The sequence below is a fragment of the Elephas maximus genome, chromosome X, assembly GCF_024166365.1.
Source record: "Elephas maximus indicus isolate mEleMax1 chromosome X, mEleMax1 primary haplotype, whole genome shotgun sequence".
NCBI lineage: Eukaryota > Metazoa > Chordata > Mammalia > Proboscidea > Elephantidae > Elephas > Elephas maximus.
In genome coordinates this window covers 112671927-112694568 of record NC_064846.1, presented here as the reverse complement: position 1 = coordinate 112694568, position 22642 = coordinate 112671927, and the positions used below count along the sequence as shown (strand labels likewise).

At 39.5% G+C, this 22642-nt stretch overlaps 1 protein-coding gene and 1 non-coding gene across 3 annotated transcripts in view; one reads left to right on the top strand and one right to left on the bottom strand.

Annotated features, from left to right (window-relative positions):
* Positions 1 to 22642, bottom strand: part of PFKFB1 (6-phosphofructo-2-kinase/fructose-2,6-biphosphatase 1) — a 185919-nt gene that overhangs the window by 93481 nt on the left and 69796 nt on the right. The window lies entirely within an intron of this gene.
* Positions 6688 to 6794, top strand: LOC126069796 (U6 spliceosomal RNA). Its single transcript, XR_007516064.1, has one exon. It is a non-coding gene; the product is annotated as a U6 spliceosomal RNA (small nuclear RNA).

The window sequence follows — 22642 nt, the reverse complement described above, 5'->3', positions numbered from 1 at the left end:
ATTGAACAGTGAGATAGATAGCTCCACAATAATAGTAGGAGAATTCAACACACGACTTTTGGTGAAGGACAGGACATCCAGAAAGAAGCTCAATCAAGACACGGAAAATCTAAATGTCACAATAAACCAACTCGACCTTATAGACATATACAAGGTAATTATGAGCCCAAGAGACAGAAAGGGCCACATAAACCAGAGACTACATCAGCCTGAGAACAAAAGAACTAGAAGGTGTTGGCTATAACTGATGACTACCCTGACAGGGAACTCAACAGAGAACCCCTGAGGGAGCAGGAGAGCAGTGGGATGCAGACCCCAAATTCTGTTAAAAAGACCAGACTTAATGATCTGACTGAGACTAGAGGGACCCCGGTGGTCATGGCCCCCAGACCTTCTGTTGGCCCAGGACAGGAACCATTCCCAAAACCAGCTCTTCGGACAAGGATTGAACCGGACGATGCAACAGAGAGGGATGCTGGTGAGGAGTGAGCTTCTTGGATTAGGTGGACACTTGAGACTATGCTGGCATCTCCTGCCTGGAGGGGAGATGAGAGGGTAGAGGGGGTTAGAAGCTAGTGAAATGGACACAAAAAGAGAGAGTGGAGGGAGAGAGTGGCCTGTCTCATTAGGGGGAAAGCAATTGGAAGTATGTAGCAAGGTGTATATAAGTTTTTGTGTGAGAGACTGACTTGATTTGTAAACTTTCACTTAAAGCACAATAAAAATTAAAAAAAATTCTATCCAATAGAATTCAACAACATATAAAAAAATTACCGTGACCAAGTGAGATTCATACCAGGTACGCTGGGATGCTTCAACATTAGAACAACAATTAATGTAATCCATCATATAAATAAAACAAGACTAGAACCACACGATCTTATCAATTGATGCAGAAAAGGTGTTTGACAAAGTCTAACACCCACTCATGATAAAAAAAACACTCAGCAAAATAGGAATAGAAGGGAAGTTCCTCAACATACTAAAGGGCATTTATAAAAAGCCAACAGCCAACATCGTCCTAAATGGAGAGAGTCTGAAAGCATTCCACTGATAATGAGAACCAGAAGAAGATGCCCTTTATCACCACTCTTGTTCAACATTCAGCTGGAGGTCACAGTCAGAGAAATTAGGCTAGATAAAGAAACAAAGGGCATCCAGATTGGTTGGGAAGAATTAAAAGTAACTCTATGTGCAGATGACATGATCTTATACACAGAAAACCCTAAAGAATCCTCAAGAAAACTACTGAAACTAATAGAAGAGTTGAGCAGAGTATTAGGATATGAGGTAAACGTACAAAAATAAGTTGGATTCTTCTACACCAACAAAGAGAACGTCAAATAGGAAATCATCAAATCAACACCATTTACAGTAGCCCCCAAGAAGATAAAATACTTAAGGAATACATCTAACCAGAGACGTAAAAGACCTATACAAAGATAACTACAAGACAGTACTGAAAGAAACCAAAAGAGACCTACATAAGTGGAAAAACATACCTTGCTCATGGATAGGAAGACTCAACATTGTAAAAATGTTTATTCTGCCCACAGCGATCTATAGACACAATGCAATTCTGATCCAAATACCAATGACTTTTTTTTAATGAGATGGAGAAACAAATCACCAACTTCATATGGAAGGGAAAGAGGCCCTGGATAAGTAAGGCATTACTAAAAAAGAAGAAAAAAGTGGGAGGCCTCACACTACTTGATTTTAGAACCTCTTATACCACCTCAGTAGTCAAAAGAGCCTGGTACTGGTACAACAACAGATACATAGACCAATGGAACAGAATTGAGAATCCAGACATAAATCCATCCACATATGAGCAGCTGATATTTGACAAAGTCCCAAAGTTAGTTAAATGGAGAAAGGATAGTCTCCTTAACAAATGGTGCTGGCATAACTGGTTAGCCATCTGTAAAAAAAATTGAATCAAGACCCATACCTCACGCCATCCACAAAACCTAACTCAAAATGTATCAAAGACCTAAATATAAAATCTAAAATGATAAAGTTCACAGAAGAAAAAATAGGGACAATGCTCGGAGCCCTAACATATGGCATAAACAGTATACAAAACATTACTAACAATGCACAAACACCAGAAGAGAAACAAGATAACTGGAAGGCCTAAAAATCAAACAATTATGCTCATCCAAAGACTTCACCAAAAGAGTAAAAAGAGAACCTACAGACAGAGAAAACATTTTTGGCTACAGCAAATCCGGTCAGTGTCTGATCTCTAAAATCTACATGATACTGCAAAAACTCAACAACAAAAAGAGAAATGACCCAATTAAAAAGTTGGCAAAGAATAGGAACAGACACTTCACTGAAGAAGACAATCAGGAGGCTAACAGATCTGTGAGGAAATGCTCATGATCATTAGCCACTAGAGAAATGCAAATCAAAACTACAATGAGATACCATCTCACCCCATTAGGCTGGCATTAATCCAAAAAACACAGGATAATAACTGTTGTAGAGGTTGTGAGAAGACTGGAACACTTATATACCGCTGGTGGGAATGTAAACTGGTACAACCATTTTGGAAATTGATTCTGCGCTTCCTTAAAAAACTAGAAATAGAACTACCATAGGATTCAGCAATCCCACTCCTTAGAATATACTATAGAGAAATAAGAGCCTTTACACATACAGATATTTGCACACCCACGTTCATTGCAGCACTGTTTATAGTAGCAAAAAGATGGAAGCAACCAAGGTGCCCATCAATGGATGAATGGATAAATTATGGTATATTCACGTAACGGAATACTAAACAACAATTAAGAACAATGAAGAACCCGTGAAACATCTCATAACATGGAGGAATCTGGAAAGCATTATGCTGAGAGAAATTAGTTGCAAAAGGACAAATGTTGTATGAGACCACTATTATAAGAACTCAAGAAATAGTTCAAACACAGAAGAAAATATTCTTTCATGGTTACGAGGGTAGGGAGGGAGGGAGAGAGGTGTTCACTACTTAGACAGTAGACAAGAACTATTTTAGGTGAAGGGATAGACAACACACAATACAGAAGTCAGCACAACTGGACTAAACCAACATCAAAGAACTTTTTTGAATACAACAGAATGCTTTGAAGGCCAGAGAAGCAGAGATGGGGGTCTGGCGACCATAGTTTCATGGGACATCTAGGTGTATTGGCATAAGAAAATGTATTAAGAAAATGTTCTGCATCCCACTTTGGTGAGTCGCATCTTAAATGCTAGCAAGCAGCCATCTAAGATGCATCAATTGGTCTCAGCCCACCTGGAGCAAATGAGAATGAAGAGTATCAAAGACACAAGGTAAATATGAGCCAAAGAGACAGAAAGGGGCACATAAACCAGAGACTACATCAGCCTTAGACCAGAACTAGATCGTGTCTGGCTACCACTGATGACTGCCCTGACAGGGAACACAACAGAATCCCTCATGGAATGGGAAAACAGAGCGAGGCAGACCTCATATTCTCATACAAAGACCATACGTAATGGTCTTACTGAGACTAGAGGGACCCCAGACATAATGGTCCCCAGACCCTCTGTTAGCACAAGACTGGAACCATTCCCAAAGCCAACTCTTCAGACAGAGATTGGACTGGACTGTAACAGAAAATGATGCTGATGAGGAGTGAGCTTCTTGGCTCAAGCAGACACATGAGACTATGTGGGTAGTTCCTGTCTGGAGGTGAGATGAGAAGGCAGAGGGGGACAGGAGCTGGCTGAATGGACACGGGGAATAAAAGGTAGAGAGGAGGAGTGTGCTGTCTCATTAGGGGGAGAGCAGCTATGATTACACAGCAATGTGTGTATAATTTTTGTATGAGAAACTGACTTGATTTGCAAACTCTCACTTAAAGCAAAATAAAAAAAAATACATGCAGAAACTGGTAGAAACAACTTTGTCAGAACTCTAGAAACCAAAGGGTTAAAGCAACTAAATGAATCCTGAATCAAGAAAAAGGAGATGAATAAATGGTAGGAAATCTTTGGCCTTCTAATCACCTGTACCCTGCCTCCTCCCTGGATTGTCCTGACTCCCTTAAAAGGCCCAGACTCCTAGAGGGGGACCCTTGTCTCTGGCTCTAGACAGAGAAGAGCAGACTTCATTTAAAGATTATTCTGTATTTTTGTTTTAACCAGTCTGGGGGCTGCTTGAAAGACTGAAGCAATATGCTTATCTTAGTTCAGCCTCTCTTTGAGCTCACACAGAGATGAAGGGTAGCAGGAAACGGCATATGGCTGTAATCTCCTGTAACTGGCACTAAAAAGTATAATCCAGTAATACAATAGGCACCTAGGGACCGATTAGAGAAGCTGGAGAGGGAGTCTTTTTTAGAAATTGATGTTAGTGTTAGGTTCCATTGAATCAGTTCCGACCCATAGCGACCCCATGTATAACAGAATGAAATGTTGCCTGGTCTTGTGCCATCCTTACAATAGTGGATATGTTTGTGCCCATTGTTGCACTGTGTCAACCCATCTCATTGAAGGTCTTCCTTTTTTCACTCACCCTTTACTTTACCAACTGGGATTGGTACCTCTTGAAAACACGTCCAAAGCAAGTGAGATGAAGTCTCCCTATCCTCACTTCCAAAGAGTATTCTGGCTGTACCTCTTCCAAGATAGATTTGTTCATTCTTCCAGCAGTCCATGGTATATTCAATATTCTTTGCCAACACCATAATTCAAATGTGTCAATTCTTCTTTGGTCTTACTTTTTCATTGTCCAGCTTTCACATACATATGAGGCGACTGAAAATATCACGGCTTGGGTCAGACACACCTTAGTCATTTAAGTGACATATTTGCTTCTTAACACTTTAAAGAGATTTTTTGCAGCAGATTTGTCCATTGTAAGAGTTGCATGATGACATCAAGGACATTATGTATGAAGAAAGGAAAAGTTCACACTAAAAGGCAGGAAAGAAAGAAAAGACCAAAATGGATGTCAGAAAGACACTCTAAAACTTCTTGAATGTAGAGGGGAACCAAGGTAAATGGAAGAAATGATGAAATAAAAGAGGTGAACAGAAGATTTCAAAGGGCATCTAGAGAAGACAAAGTAAGGTATTATAATGAAATATGCAAAGACCTGGAGTTAGAATACCAAAAGGGAAGAACATGCTTGGCATTTCTCAAACTGAAAGAACTGAAGAAAAAATTCAAGCCTGAAGTTGCAATATTGAAGGATTCTACAGGGAAAATATTAAATGACGAAGAAAGAAGATGGAATGAATATACAGAGTCACTCTACCAGAAAGACATGGTTGATAGTCAACCATTTCAGGAGGGAGTATATGATCAACGATACTTGTCTTGGTCATCTAGTGCTGCTGTAACAAAAATGCCACAAGTAGATGGCTTTAACAAAGAGAAATTTACTCTCTCACAGTTTAGCAGGCTACAAGTCCAAATTCAGGGCAATGGCTCCAGGGGACGGCTTTCTCTCTCCATCAGCTCTGGAGGAAGGTCCTTGTCTTCAGTCTTTCCTTGGTCTGGGAGCATCTCAGCACAGAAACCTCTGGTCCAAAGGACATGCTTTGCTCCCAGCACTGCATTCTTGGTGGTATGAAGTCCCCTGTCTCTCTGCTTGCTTCTCTCTTTTATATTTCAAAAGAGATTGGCTTAAGACATTATCTAATTTTGTAGATCTCATCAACATAACCACCGCTAATCCATCACAGTGATAGGATTTACAACACATAGGAAAATCTCATCAAATGACAAAATGGTAGACAATCATACAATACTGGGAATCATGACTGTCATGGATTGAATTATGTCCCCCCCAAAATGTGTGTATCAACTTGCTTAGGCCATGATTTCCAGTATTGCGTGGCTGTCCTCCATTTTGTGATTTTAATTTTATGTTGAGAGGATTAGGGTGGGATTGTAGCACCACCCTTGCTCAGGTCACCTCCCTGATCCAAGGTAAATGGAGTTTCCCTGGGGTGTGGCCTGCACCACCTCTTATCTCTCAAGAGATAAAAAGGAAAAGGAAGCAAGCAAAGAGTTGGGGACCTAAGATTATCAAGAAAGCAGCACTAGGAGCAGAGCATGCCCTTTGGACCTGGGGTCCCTGTGCCCAAGAAGCTCCTCGACCAGGGGAAGATTGGTGACAAGGAATCTTCCTCCAGAGCAGGCAGAGAGAGAAAGCCTTCCCCTGGAGCTGACATCTGAATTCGGACTTGTAACCTACTAGACTGTGAGAGGATAAATTTCTCTTTGTTAAAACCATCCACTTGTGGTATTTCTGTTATAGCTGCACTAGATAACTAAGACAATGACCTATCCAAGTTGACAGATATTTTGGGGGGACACAATTCTATCCAATACAGTACTGAAGGAAGAAGTCGAAGCTGCACCGAAGGCATTAGTGAAAAGCAAGTCTCTAGGAATTGACAGAATGCCAACTGAGATGCATCAACAAATGGATGCAATGCTTAAGTGCTCACTCATATATGCCAAGAAATTTGGAAGACAGTTACCTGGCCAACTATTTGGAAAAGATCCATATCTGTGCCCATTCCAAAGAAAAGTGATCCAACAGAAAGCAGAAATCATAGAATTTTAGAAATTAAGACTTTCAAAAGCACTGTGTATACGGAAAAATTGAGAAAGGCACATACATGCCCAGTTCAAGATGCATGTTCAGAAGTTACCTGAGTGCTTGCTTCGGCAGCATATATTCTAAAGTTGGAATGATACAGAGAAGATTAGCATGGCCCCTGCACAATGATGACATGCAAATTCATGAAGCATTCCATATTTTTGGGTTGAAAAGGGAAAGTGTTGACATGTCCCGGGGTTGTTAACCAACATCATGCAAAAATGTGTGTACTATCTGATGAGAAACTAGTTTGTTCTGTAAACTTCATGTAAAGTACAATAAAAAAGAAATTGTGAACATGTTTCCCATAGGATAGAAATTAATTTATGACAGCTTAATGGAGAGTACAATGGGATCATTAAACTTTGGTCCTTAAAAAAAAAAAAAGAAGTTACCTGAGAAGACCCTATACTTTGACCTCGACTGATCCATAGTTTCAGGACAGGCTTGGCTTAGTGTTGAAAGAGGGCCCTGCACGGAGCCAATTTGCAAAGGCTGGAAGACTGGGACAGGATTCCACCCCCCTCCAACATCCAAGGAAATCTCTGTCAACAAATTAGCTGAACACAAGCAAAGAAACAGAGTTTTCAGTGCCCACACATGTCCAGCAAAACAGTCTTTGCAAAGATAGAGTAAGTCATGAAATAAGTGGATGAATACAGCCTTGAACAATTAAAAGAAACAAAAATTGAAAAAATGCAGCAAACCCTGGGAAGGAGGAGAATCTGATTTCCAGAGCTACCACATGACACTGTTCAAATGTCCTGGCTTCATCAAAAAAGTCACAACGCATACAAAGAAACAGGAAAGGACAACCCATTCAAAACAATGAAATTAAGTATCAGAAACAACTTCTGTGGAAGTTCAGATAATTCTCTTACAAGACAAAGATTTTAAAACAACAATATAAAATATGTTCAAAGAGTTAAAGGAAAACAGAGGTAAAGAATTAAAAGAAATCAGAAAACTGCATGAAAAATGAGAATATCAATAAGACATAAATAATAAAAAGGAACTGCACAGAATTACTAGAGCTGAAAAGTAAAACAACTAAATAAAAATTCACTGTAGGGGTACAACATCATATCTGAGCTGGCAGAAGTAAGAATCAGAGAACTCGAAGACAGAATAATTGAAATTATTGAGTCTGGAGAGAGAAAATTGAAAATTGCCTAAGGGATGTGTGGGACACATAATATACATATTATGGTAGTTCCAGAAGGAGAAGAGAGAAAGAGGCAAAAGAATATTTCAAGAAATAATGGCTGAAAACCTCTAAATATGACAAACGTCATAAATCTGCATATCCAAGAAGTTCAATGAACTGCAAATAGAATAAACCCAAAGAGATCTGTTATAAACATAAACTCAAAACCAGAGACAAAATCTTAAAAGCAGCAAGAGACAAGCAAATCACCACATACAAGGGATTCTCAGTAAGATTAAACACCAATTTTTCCTCAGAAACAATGGAGGCCAGAAAGCAATGAAATGACATATTTAATGTGCTGAAAGAACTGTCAGCCAAGAATTCATCTGGCAAAACTGTCCTTCAAAAATGAGGGCAGAACTAGGACATTCCCAGATAAACAAAAGCTGAGGGAGTTTGTTACTATGAGACCTGCTTTACAAAAATTGCTAAAGGGAGTTCTTAAGGTTGAAATGAAAGGACACCAAACAGTAACTTGAAAGCAGAGGAGGAGAAGGAAAAATTCCAGTAAATCTAATGCCATGGGTAAACATAGAGGCCAATTTTATTCTATTTCTTGTTTTTTAACTCCACTTGTTTTGTCCTTGTCATGGGTTGAATTGTGTCCCCCGAAAATATGTGTATCAATTTGGTTAGGCCATGATTCCCAGTATTGTGTGATTGTCCACCATTTTGACATCAGATGCGATTTTCCTATGTGTTGTAAATCCTATCTCTATGATGTTAATGAGGCAAGATTTGAGGTAGTTATGTTAAAGAGGCAGGACTCAATCTACAAGATTAGATTGTGTCTTAAGCCAATCTCTTTTGAGACATAAAAGAGAGAAGCCAGCAGAGACATGGGGGCCTCATACCAGCAAGGAAGCAGCACAGGGAGCAGAGCATGTTCTTTGGACCTGGGGTCCCTGAGCCTGAGAATCTCTTCGACCAGGGGAAGACTGATGACAAGGACCTTCCTTCAGAGCTGACAGTGAGAGGAAGGCTTCCCCTGGAGCTGATTCCTTGAATTTAGACTTGTAGCCTACTAGACTGTGAGAGAATAAATTTCTCTTTGTTAAAGCCATTCACTTGTGGTATTTCTATTATAGCAACACTAGATGACTAAGACAGTCTTACATGATTTAAAATGGCAAATACATAAAATAATTATAAATGTATCTTATTGGGCACACAATGTATAAAGCTGGAATGTGTGACAATAGCAATATAAATGTGAGGGGGGAGGTTGTTGTTATTAGGTTAAATAGTATACAAAAACTATGGTGTTGGCAAAGAATATTGAATATACCATGGACTGCCAAAAGAACAAACAAATCTGTTTTGGAAGGAGTACAGCCAGAATGCTCCTTAGAAGCAAGGATGGCGAAACTGAGTCTCACATATTTTGGACATGTTATCAGGAGGGATCAGTCCCTGGCCAAGAACATCATGCTTGGTAAAGTAGAGGATCAGCAAAAAAGAGGAAGACCCTCAAGGAGATGGATTGTCACTGGCTGCAACAATGGGCTCAAGCATAACAATGATCGTGAGGATGGTGTAATCATAGGTGTTTCGTTCTGTTGTACATAGGTTCACTTTGAGTCGGTACTGACTCGATGGCACCTAACAACAACAGCAACAACATGTTCATACCAGCATTATTCACAATACCCTGAAAGTGGAAAGAACCCAAGTGTCCATCAATAGATGAATGGATAAATGAAGCATGGTATATACATACAATGGAATACTATTGACCCATAGAGGGAAACAACGTTTTGATACTTGTTATAACATGGGAGGACACTGAAAACATTCTGAGTAAAATAAGTCAGACAAAAAAAAGACAAATATTGTATGATCCCACTAGTATGAAATATTTAAAATAGGAAAATGAATGAAGACATGTTTATTAGTGATTACCAGGGGCTACAGGTTGGACAGAATGGGGAGTTTTTGCTTAAGGGGTACTTAGTTTTCTGGAGGGTGATGTAAACTTCTGGAAATGGATAGTGGTTGTGATTGTGCAACATGGTGAATGTAATTAATATCACTGAATTATACACTTAAAGTATTTAAAATGGCAATTTTTGTTGTATATATGTTGCCACAATAAAATTTAAACAAAAATGCTCTAATGGAAAATGTAGACCAGATAAATATTGCCAACAGAGAGATGGAAACTATAAGAAAGAATGAAAATGAAATGCTAGACATAAAACAAACAAACAGTATGTTATGGATTTGGATGTGTTTCCAAAAAATATATGTTGAAGTCCTAATCCCTGTCTGTGAATGTGAACCTGCTTGGAAATAAGAATTTTCTCTTGTTATGTTAATGAGATTATACCTCAGCAGGGTGAGTCCTGAACCTAATCACTTCTGAGTAGTGTCTTATAAACGGGAGTACAGACACAGAGAGATAGGTGCACAGGGGGAAGAGAGAAATCATGTGACAATAGAGGCAGGTGCATCTATAATCAGCAAAGGAAGCCCAAGGACTGTTGGAAGCCACTAGAAACTTGGAGAGAGGCCCACAGAAAGAATCAACAAGGCCAAGACCTTGATTTGGACTTTTAACCTCTGGCATTGTGAGAAAATTAATTCCTGTTCTTCAAAGTTACACACTATGTAGTATTTCATTATGGCAGCACTAGCAAACTAAGAGACAGTAACAGAAATGACGAATGCCTTTGATGGGCTGATCAGAAGATGCAATGCAGCCAAGGAAAGATTCAGTGAACTTCAAGATAGGTCAACAGAAACTTCCCCAACTAAAATTCAGAAAGAAAAAAATGAAACAAAAAAGAACAGAACATTCAAGAACTAACAATATTAAAATGCATAACATATGAAAAATTTGAATACCAGAAAGAGAAGTAAAAGAGAATGGGGCAGAAAAAATACTTGAAGAAATAATGGCCAAAATTTTTCCAAAATTAGTGATGGATACCAAACTACAAATCCAAGAAGCTCAGAGAACAAACAGGACAAATATCAAAAATAAAATCACAAATAAACATACCGAGATACATCATATTCAAACTCCAGAAAACCTAAGAGAAAATGGTGAGGGAGGACACCTTACCTTCAGAAGAACAAAGATTACAGCAAATGTCTTGTCAGAAATCATGTAAACAAGAAAGTGGAGTAAAAACTTTAAAGTGATATGGGGGGGGGGGAAGCCAACCTAGAATTTTATATTCAGCAAAATTTTCCTGAAAAAGAATAAATTAAAGACTTTCTCAGATAAACAAAAAATGAAGAAATTAATTGGTAGAAGATGTGCCCTGCAAGAAAAGTTAAAAATTCTTCAGACAGAAAGAAAATTATGTAAGTTAGAAATCTGAATATACATAAAGAAAGAAAAAGAGTTGGGGAAACATGAAGATAAAGTGTTTTCATATTCTTAATTTACCTAAGAGGTAACTATATTTTTAAAGCAATAACCATAACAATGTTTTGGTGATTGTATATGGATAAATGGAATAAAGCATTGCCTCAAGGGAAATGAGGGAGGAATTGGGAATACTTGGGTATAAGTCACCTACACTACACCTGAGTTGGTATAGCATTGTTTGAAGATGGAAATAAATTATTTTAAGATGTCTTAGGGTTCTCTAGAGAAACAAAACCAGAGATCTCTTTCTCTCTCTATCTATCTATATACAGGCATATACTTGTATAAAAAAAAACATAGATACATATATATGCATATATTTATATATAGAGAGAGATTTACTTCAAGGAATTGGCTCACACCATTGTGGAGGGCTCACAAGTCCAAAATTCATAGGTCAGGCGACAGGCTTGTGTCTAAAAACTTGTAGGTCAGGTGACAAGAACAGTGAGGAATAACAGTGTTATTTAAAAATGATTATTTATACTCTGGAGGCAGAATACACCCTAGGGAAACTCCCTTTTTTCTCTTAAGGCCTTCAAGTGATTGAGTCCTGCCCATAATAAGGAAGATATTCTTCTTTATCAAGGAGCCCTGGTGGTGCAGTGGTTAAGCACTTGGCTGCTAACTGAAAGGTCAACAGTTTGAATCCACCAGTCACTCTGGGAGAAAGATGTGACAGTCTGCTTCTATAAAGACTTACAGCCTTGGAAACACTACGGGACATTTCTACTCTGTCCTGTAGGATCAACTATGAGTCAGAAGCGATTCAACAGCAATGGGTTTGGTTTTTGGATTCTTCTTTACTTGAGACCAACTGATTTAATCATATGCAACTACTTTATAACAGCAAGTAGAATAGTGTTTTACAAAACTACTGGGTGCCATAGTCTAGCCAAGTTGACACATAAAATTAACCATCACAAATGGAACTTATAACTGTAGAAAAAACTGTACAGAAACCACTAAAACAGTTTTCAAAAACACATGTAAATGACAAGTAAATAGAAGAGGTAAAAAAAAATCATTAGAATTGCTCAAATAAAACCAGAGAAGATAGAAAAGGGGGACAGGGGAATAAACAAAGAACAAATGAAATGAATAGAAAACACAAAAACCGTAGATTTCAATTACATGGTGGTTAAGAGCTCAGCTGCTATCCGAAAGGTTGGCAGTTTGAATGCACCAGCTGCTCCTTGGAAACCCTATGGGGCAGTTCTACTCTGTCCTACAGGGTCACTATGAGTTGGAATCGACTCAATGGCAACAGGATATATATATATATAAAATATATATATATACATATATATATCAATAATTACTTTAAATGTGAATGTTCTAGATACATGATTGAAAGACATAGTGTATCACACTGTATTAAAAAAGCACCAATTCAAATAAAAAGACTGAGATAGGTTAAAAATAAAAAAAGTCCCAGCCCTGGAAGCCTCTTTATTCCCACTGGCCTGAGACTGTCCTTCTCCATAGGGACATACCAGAGTACCAGGAAAACAACAGCAATGAGGACCCTATCAAAATAAGAGGCTGGGGCAGGAAAGATCTTTTCTCTCTGCAGGTGGGCCAGGGGGCATCCTTAGGGGCAATCCTGCCACAGACAGAACCTGGACCAGAAAACACTCTCCGAACCTCACTGGCAGGGAGGATCCAACTACAACAAATGCCCAGTTAGGAAATCTTCACGGACCTGAGGCTCCTACCCCCACTCAGACACTGGTTGGACTATCCTGGCAAAAAGTTTTCTGCATCCTCAAGAATCTCCAGCAAAAAATTGACAAACCACTTGCTGGGCTGACAAGGAAACAAAGAGAGAAGACAAAAATGGCCAAAATAAGAAATGAAGGTGAGACATTACAACTTATCCAGTTGAAGTAAAAAGGATCATAATAGATTATAAAAAGTGTACTCCAATAAAATTGATAACTTTGATGAAATGGACAAATTTCTGGAGACACTTAACCTACATAAACTGACTCAACAGAAGTAGAATACCTCAAGAGACCCATACTAAGCAAAGAGATAGAGTTAGTAAAAAAAAAAAAAAAAAGCATCCCAACAAAGAAAAGTACGGGACCAGAAAGCTTCATTGGGAATTCTATTGAACAGTTAGAGAAGAACTGACACCGTTCCTGTTCAAAGTCTTCCCAAAAATAAAGAAGGAATAGTCCCTAACTCTTCTGTGAAACCAGCATTACCCTGGCACAAAAACCAGACAAAGACACCACAAGAAAACTACAGACTAAGATGCCAAAATTTCAACGAAATACTAACAGAGTCCAACAGCTTATTAAAAGAATTACACATAATGACCAAGTGGGATTTATTACAGGAATGCAAGATTGGTTCAGCATTAGAAAACCAGTCAATGTAATATACCACATTAATAGAACAAAGGAAAATAACCACATAATCATCTCAATTAATGCAGAAAAGGCATTCAATAAAATCCAGCACATTTTCTTGATAAAAACTCTCAACAAGATAGGAATAAAAGGAAAGTTAAGGGCATTTATGAACAACCAACATTATATTCAATGGAGAAAGATTGAGAAGTTTCCTCTTGGAAACAGGAGCTCAACAAGAATGCCCACTCTCACCACTGCTATTCAATATGGTCCTGGAAGTCCTATCCAGAGCAATAACCAAACCAAACTCACTGCCATCGAATTGATTCCAACTCATAGCCATCCAAATTGGAAAGAATAGGTAAGACTATCCCTATTTGCAGATGACATGATCCTATATACAGAAAATCTAAAAGAATCTACTAAAAGCTTCTAGAACTAATAGAGGAATTTAGCAAAGTTGCTGGATACTAGGTCAATACACAAAAATTAGTTTGTTTCTCTACACCAGCAATGAGAAATCTGAAAAGCAAATTAAGAAAACAATTGGATTTACAATAGCATCTAAGAGAATAAAATATCTAGGAATAAATTTACCCAGGGACGTGAAAGACTTATACAATGAAAATTACAAAACATTGCTGAAAGAGACTAACCAAACCCAAAAACCCATGGCCGTCAAGTCAATTCCAACTGATAGCAACACTATAGGACAAAGTAGACCTGCCTCATATGGTTTCCAAGGCTGTAAATATTTACAGAAGCAGACTGTCACACCATGGAGTGGCTGCTGGGTTTGAAACACTGACCTTTCAGCTAGCAGCTGAGAGCTTTAACCCCCACACCATCAATGCTCTTGAAAGAGACTAAAGAAGACCTAAGTACCTGGAAAGATATTCTATGCTCATGGATTGGAAGACTTAATACAGTCAAGATGTCAATACCACCTAAAGAGATCAACAGAAACAATGCAATCTCCGATCCAAATTCCAACAGCATTCTTTACAGAAATGGAAAAACTAACCCTCACTTCTATATGGAAAGACAAAAGCAATTCTGAAGAGGAACAAAATAGGAGGCCTCACATTTCCTGACTTCAAAACATATTACACAGCTATAGTAATCAAAACAGCCTGGTACTGGTTTAATGTTACACATATAGACTAATGGAATAGAATTGAAAACCCAGAAGTAAATACAAACATCTATGGTCAATTGATTCTCAAGAAGGGAGCCAAATCCATTCAAAGGGGAAGGAAGAGTCTCTTCGACAAATGGTGCTAGCAAAACTGGATTTCCACATGCAGAAAAATGAAACAACATCCATACCTCATGCCATAAACAAAAACTAATTCAAAATGGATTAATGACTAAGATGTTAAATCTAAAGCCATAAAATTCTTGGAAGAAAATACAAGAGCAAAGCTTTGGGACTTAGTTTTTTTCAATTGTAGATTTTCAAACACAATGAATGCACAAGCAACAGAAAACAAAACAGATAATTGGAACCTCATAAAAGTTAAATACTTAAGTTCATCAAAAGACTTTATCAGATTTCCAGCCAACTTGGCACCACAGACAGAAGCACCATGCTGTCCCTTCACAGCAAAGACCCAAAAAACTAAGTAAAACAGAGACAAAAGCTATTCCTGGAACCTGAAGTGTCAAATGAAGAGATAAAGAACTCAGCCAAACACAGAATGGCATAAGAAACAGAAAGAGGACAAACAGCAAGGAAAGATATGTGCAGAGGGCCCCTATCACCTAACACAACATGGAAACACCATCTTGGACTCCTGTTGGGGATCGGCAGACAGGCAGCACGGGAAAGCAGCCTCATAGAGCTCCCAGCAGGAGATAGAGCACCCGATAACCAGCAATATATGTTTTCCAATCCCCCATCCTCTCCCCTCTGCTCTACCTCCAAGCTTCCTGGGTAGCTGCAGTGGCTCCACCAGCCGGAAAGTGCAACGTCCATGCCGCTTGGATTCGCCCCACCCACAACAGAGATCAGAGGACAGGGAGTACGGGAAAGCAGCTTCACGAAGTTCCCAGCAGGAGACAGAGCACCCAGTAACCAGCGATACACACTTTCCAATCCCCCCATCCTCTCCCCTCTGCTCTACCTCCAAGTTTCCTGGCTAGCTGCAGTGGCTCCACCAGCTGGGAAGTGCAGTGTCTGTGTTGCTTGGATTCACCCCACCCACATCAGTCTCCTAACCCCCACCATTCTTCTCTACCCCCTTAGCCTCCTCTGTTTCCTGCCAGCCACAGTCTCTTGGCCAAGAAGCAACTATGTGGCCATGGGCCACTTGGATTCACCCCACCCATACTGGCCAGCTCCCTGAACCGGTGTTGCCTCTTTACGTTTTTTTGGTTTCTTCTGTGTGCCCCCACCACCTCCCCTTTCTTTCTTTCAAACACCTTGCTCCATGTGCCATCTTTGCTTCTTCATGAAAGGCTGTGAAGTCCCACTCAACTGGGGAACAACTCCCCTAGCCAATGACAGCATGCTAGTGGGATCCCTGGGCCTTTATTTTTTTTTTTCAACTTTTTGCTTGTTTTGTCTAGTTTGTTTGTTTTCTTTATCTTTTTTTTTGCTTGGGAGCCCCTTCTAGCCAAGCTGCACTGCACGGCTTGGGAGCCACTCCCCCAATCTGTGCAGCCACATAGGTGGGATCCCTGGCGACATTTCCTTTTTTCTTTCTTTTTTTTTTCTCTCTCTCTTTTTCCCTTTCTTTCTTCATTTCTCAGTTCTTGTTTCTCTACACTTTTCCTCTCTCCTGAATACCTGGTGCTGTGTGACATCTATACCTGCTCTAGCCAGGCTATACTGTGTAGCCTGGGAGCTGCTTACCCAGTCTTCACAACCACACCGGTGGGACCCCTGGGGGCTTTTATTTTCTTTTCTAAATTTTTATCTAGTAATTTTTTTCTTTATCCTTATTTCTTTTTTTTACTTTTTGCCTTTTTCCATTTCATGGTTTCTCATTTCTCCACTCCAAATGCAAGCTCCCTTAGCACTTTTTTTTTCCCACTGTTTGTGTTTGACTCTTGTTTCTCTCTCCTCTTTCTAATACCAATAATAGCTCCGCACATCACAACCTCCCTACTCCTTCCTGCCTACCTGTACCATGTGCTGAACATCACACCTCCAAGGAGCACAAGCACGGACTACCAGAACCTGCCCAGCACTGATCCCTGGACCACCCTTTTGGCCCTAGTGCATGCCAAAACAACCCATCCCAGCCAGATCCCTTCTGCTGGACCAGACCAGCTGCACCATAGCTGAGTGACTGGCCCTGCCCATTGGACAAGGAGGTGAAAAGTACAATGACTACAGATGAGCAAACAACAAAGAATGCACAATGAGAACGTTTCCTGTGTGTATTTTTCAGGTGGAACGGGAAGAAACTGCTGTGGACCCATATCACCGACAGCAGGATGGATTCTAGGCGGGGCCAAGATGGCTGACTAGGTAGAAGCTACCTCAGATCCCTCTTGCAACAAAGACTCGGAAAAACAAGTGAATTGATCACATACATGACAATCTACAAACCCTGACCATCAAACACAGATCTAAAGAGTTGAATGAGTGACAGAGACTGAGAACGAACAACCACGGGGAAGCAGCAACTGTTTTCGGAGCCTGGAGCCAGCGTCCCAGTCAGGAAACCTCGGCGCCGGGCTTTGGACTGGGTGTAGGGGAGCTGAGCACGGCATCCTGAGACAGTGCAAACACGGGACACAGCCCTATCCCCCAGAAGTGACCTCAGTAGAAGCCCAGCCAGTGCTTGCAGGCAGTGCAGTGACGCGGCTGGCAGAAGGAGAAGACACCGGGAGGCAGCAACTGGGTTTGGAGCCGGGAGTGCGGCGTCCCAGCTGGGGAACATTGGCGCTGGGCTTTGGACTGCGAGCGGAGGAACTGACCACAGCTTCTGAGACACCGCAAGCACAGGATGTGGGCCTGAACCTCGGGGGAACTCTCTACCCAGCCAGCGCACACAGTCGACGTCCCCCTCAGGAATCTCAGATAAAACAGTCATCCCAAGCAAGATAAGTAACTTTGTCTATATTCCGGGGTGCTACTCTCTCCTATTTATCTGAACCCTCCCCTCCTCTTCCCAGGTGGCTTAATTAACATTGGAATTTCCTGAGCCAGAGAGTGAAGGGTTCTGCGGTTTTTCTTTTTTCTTCCTTCCTTCCTTCCTTCCTTCCTTCCTTCCTTCCTTCCTTCCTTCCTTCCTTCCTTCCTTCCTTCCTTCCTTCCTTCCTTCCTTCCTTCCTTCCTTCCTTCCTTCCTTCCTTCCTTCCTTCCTTCCTTCCCTTCCTTCCTTCCTTCCTTCCCTCCTTCCCTCCTTCCCTCCTTCCTTCCCTCCTTCCTTCCCTCCCTCCCTCCCTCCTTTCTTTCTTTCTTTTTTTTTGGTCTTTTCCTAACCCATTCTCCTGGCCTGAGAGAAGCAGCTACAAAAAACCCAGGGACCAAAAATCCTTCCCTAATTGGACTAAAAACACAGAACGAGCTCCAGCCAAACATATGTGACCCACAGTCTTGAGCTTTCATCCCTACAGGGAACAAGGTGGCTATTATAATGCAAAGGCATTTCTGATAGGGATCTGACTGTAATTGCTTAGCGGATTACTGGAAAGACAAGTTGCCCAGGTCTGATATCTCTGCCTATTCAACAGAGCCCTCACTGAGCCACAACACGGAACTGAGGGCTGAAGCTCTCCCCAGACCACCTAGCCTCTTCCCTTAGGGATCTAAGGAGGGTGACACCTACCAATCTGTAGAGGTACTTGCATTGGGGGCCTAAGGTACAGCTGCAGAGCCCACCCACCAAAGTGCTTTAGGAATAGAGACACACCTAACTCACTGGCACTTGCGGGAAGACTGTCATCATTCTGCTCCCCCCCCCGGAGTGTGAAACCCTGCTGCTACTAGAATCTGGTGCACACAACTATCACCAATACTTCTCTAGGTGGATAGGTGACAGTCTGCACCACATACTTGATGACCCAAAATCAGATTCTACTCAAGAATAGTGAATGGACTCTTAGGCTTATATATCTGGTAACAGCCCAAACCAGCTGGTAATAGGACATAAGTGAGTCAAGGGCTACAACAATCAAGACAGCACAATCTAGTAGCCCATCTACGTATATTGAAAGAAAACAAAACAAGATAAGACTCAGTGAGCAAATATAGAATAAATCACTACAATATCTTACAGATGGCTCGGAGACCGCAGTCGATATCAAACCACATAAAGAAGCAGACCATGACTGCTTCTACAACTCCTGAAACTAAAGAATCAAAATCTTTCCCAAATGAAGATACAATCCTGGAATTGCCAGATGCAAAATATAAAAAACTAATTTATAGAATGCTTCAAGACATCAGGGATGACCTCAGAAATGAAATAAGGCAATCTACACAAAAAGCCAAGGAACACACTCATAAGCAGTTGAAGAACTCAAAAAGATTATTCAAGAACATAGCAGAAAAATTAATAAGCTGCAAGAATCCATAGAGAGACAGCATTCAGAAATCCAAAAGATTAACAATAAAAATTACAGAATTAGACAACGCAATAGGAAGTCAAAGGAACAGACTCGAGCAATTAGAATGCAGAGTGGGAAATCTGGAGGACCAGGGAATTGACACCAATATAGCTGAAAAAAAAATCAGATAAAAGAATTAAAAAAAATGAAGAAATCCTAAGAATCATGTGGGACTCTATCAAGAAGAATAACTTGCGTGTGACTGGAGTCCCAGAACAGGGAGGGATAACAGAAAATGCAGAGAGAATAGTTGAAGATCTGTTGGCAGAAAACTTCCCTGACATCATGAAAGACGAAAGGATATCTATCCAAGATGCTCATCGAACCCCATTTAAGATTGATCCAAAAAGAAAATCACCAGGACATATTCTCATCAAACTTCCAAAACCAAAGATAAAGAGAAAATTTTAAAAGCAGCCAGGGATAAAAGAAAGGTCTCCTACAAAGGAGAATCAATAAGAATAAGTTCAGACTACTCAGCAGAAACCACGCAGTCAAGAAGGCAATGGGATGACATATATAGAGCACTGAAGGAGAAAAACTGCCAGCCGAGAATCATATATCCAGCAAAACTCTCTCTGAAATATGAAGGTGAAATTAAAACATTTACAGATAAACAGAAGCTTAGAGAATTTGCAAAAACCAAACCAAAGCTACAAGAAATACTAGAGGAAATTGTTTGGTCAGAAAAGCAATAATATCAGATACCAGCACAACACAAAGTCACAGAACACAACATCCTGATATGAACGCAAACAGGGAAATCACAAAAACAAATTAAGATTAATTTTAAAAAGAAAAAAACACTCAAAACAGGGAATCATTGAAGTCAATATGTAAAAGATCACAATAATCAAAAAGAGGGACTAAATACAGGTGGCATAGAACTGCCATATGGAGAGGGATACAAGGCGATATAGGACAATACAAGTTAGGTTTTTACTTAGAAAAATAGGGGTAAATATTAAGGTAACCACAAAGAGGTATGACAACTCCATAAATCAAAATAAAAACCAAAAAAAATAAAAATAACGACTCAAAAAACATAAAGTCAAACACTATGAAAATGAGGATCACACAATTTACAAAGAAAAACCTCTCAGCACAAAAAAGTAAGTGGAAAAATGAAATTGTCAACAACATACATAAAAAGGCTTCAAAATGACAGCATTAAACACATACTTATCTATAATTACGCTGAATGTAAATGGACTAAATGCACCAATAAAGAGAGAGAGAGTTTCAGATTGGAAAAGAAACACAATCCGTCTATATGCGGCCTACAAGAGACACACCTTAGACTGAGAGACACAAACAATCTAAAACTCAAAGGATGGAAAAAAATATACTAAGCAAACAATAAGCATAAAAGAGCAGGCGTAGCAATATTAATTTCTGACAAAATAGACTTTAAAGTTAAATCCACCACAAAGGATAAAGAAGGACACTACATAATGATTAAAGGGACAATGGACCAGGAAGATGTAACTATATTAAATATTTATGCACCCAATGACAGGGCTGCAAGATACATAAAACAAACTTTAACAGAACTGAAAAGTGAGATAGACACCTCCACAATTATAGTAGGAGACTTCAACACACCACTTTTAGAGAAGGACAGGACTTCCAGTAAGAAGCTCAATAGAGACATGGAAGACCTAATTTCTACAATCAACCAATTTGACCTCATAGACCTATACAGAACACTCCACCCAACTGCTGCAAAGTATACCTTTTTTTCTAGCGCACATGAAACATTCTCTAGAATAGACCACATATTAGGTCATAAAACAAACCTTTGTAGAATCCAAAACATCGAAATATTACAAAGCATCTTATCAGACCAAAAGGCCCTAAAAGTGGAAATCAGTAACAGAAAAATTAGGGAAAAGAATTCAAATACTTGGAAACTGAACAATACCCTCCTGAAAAAAGACTGGGTTATAGAAGATATTAAGGAGGGAATAAAGAAATTCATAGAATTCAACAAGAATGAAAACACTTCCTATCAAAACCTATGGGACAGAGCAAAAGCAGTGCTCAGAGGTCAATTTATATCGATAAATGCACACATACAAAAAGAAGAAAGAGCCCAAATCAGAGAACTGTCCCTACAACTTGAACAAATAGAAAGTGAGGAACAAAAGAATCCATCAGGCACCAGAAGAAAACAAATAATAAAAATTAGAGCTGAACTAAATGAATTAGAGAACAGAAAAACAATTGAAAGAATTAACAAAGCCAAAAGCTGGTTCTCTGAAAAAATTAACAAAATTGATAAACCGTTGGCCAGACTGACTAAAAAAATACAGGAAAGGAAACAAATAACCCGAATAAGAAACAAGATGGGCCACATCACAACAGACTCAACTGAAATTAAAAGAATCACATCAGATTATCATGAAAAATTGTACTCTAACAAATTTGCAAACCTAGAGGAAATGGATGAATTCTTGACAAACACTGTGTACCTAAAATAACACAATCAGAAGTAGAACAACTAAATAGACCCATAACAAAAAAAGAGATTGAAACCGCAATCAAAAAACTCCCAACCAAAAAAGCTCTGGCCCGGACGGCTTTACCACAGAGTTCTACCAAACTTTCAGAGAAGAGTTAACACTACTACTACTACATTTTAAAAGCATAGAAAATGACGGAATACTACCTAACTCATTCTATGAAGCCACCATCTCCCTGATACCAAACTAGGTACAGACATCAGAAAAAAAGAAAATTACAGACCAACATCCCTCATGAACATAGACGCAAAAATCCTCAACAAAATTCTAGCCAATAGAATTCAACAACGTATCAGAAAAATAATCCACCACGACCACGTGGGATTTATTTTCTGCAAGCCTGGTTTAATATTAGAAAAACCATTAATGTCATCCACCATATAAATAAAACAAAAGACAAAAACCACATGATCTTATCAATTGATGCAGAAAAGGCATTTGACAAAGTCCAACACCCATTTATGATAAAAACTCTCACCAAAATAGGAATTGAAGGAAAATTCCTCAACATAATAAAGGGCATCTATGCAAAGCCAACAGCCAATATCACTCTAAATGGAGAGAGCCTGAAAGCATTTTCCTTGAGAATGGGAACCAGGCAAGGATGCCCTTTATCACCGCTCTTATTCAACATTGTGCTAGAAGTCCTAGCCAGAGCAATTAGGCTAGACAAAGAAATAAAGGGCATCAGGATTGGCAAGAAAGAAGTAAAATTATCTCTATTTGCAGATGACATGATCTTATACACAAAAAACCCTAAGGAATCCTCCAGAAAACTACTGAAACTAATAGAAGAGTTTGGCAGAGTCTCAGGTTATAAGATAAACATACAAAAATCACTTGGACTCCTCTACATCAACAAAAAGAACATCGAAGAGGAAATAACCAATTCAATACCATTCACAGTAGCCCCCAAGAAGATAAAATACTTAGGAATAAATCTTACCAAGGATGTAAAAGACCTATACA